Below are 330 nucleotides of genomic sequence, written 5' to 3'. Positions count from 1 at the left end.
TTTTTTTTTTTGACGAGGGGGGAGGGGAGGGGCATGCATGTGACGGATTTGAAGGAGTACAAAAAGAAAGAGGAGAGGAAGAGGAGGAAGAAACATATAAAAATGGAATGGAAAGAATTCGGTGAAGGCGCCAACTCAAAAGAAATTCAAAAAAAAAACAAGGCAAGGCAAGGCAAGAGGAAATTGAAAAAAAAAATTAAAAGAGGAAAGAAAATAGCACCAAAAAGGAATTTAAAATGAAACGGAAGCTGGGAGAAGGAAACGGGAAGCGGAGGCGGAGGAACAACATTTGTTTTCCCGTAAAGGGAAGAAATGAAGAGTATTCGTTTC

Source organism: Trypanosoma equiperdum, assembly GCF_001457755.1.
Source record: "Trypanosoma equiperdum strain OVI genome assembly, contig: ctg_900, whole genome shotgun sequence".
In the NCBI taxonomy this organism is placed as follows: domain Eukaryota; phylum Euglenozoa; class Kinetoplastea; order Trypanosomatida; family Trypanosomatidae; genus Trypanosoma; species Trypanosoma equiperdum.
This window is presented reverse-complemented; position numbering follows the sequence as displayed.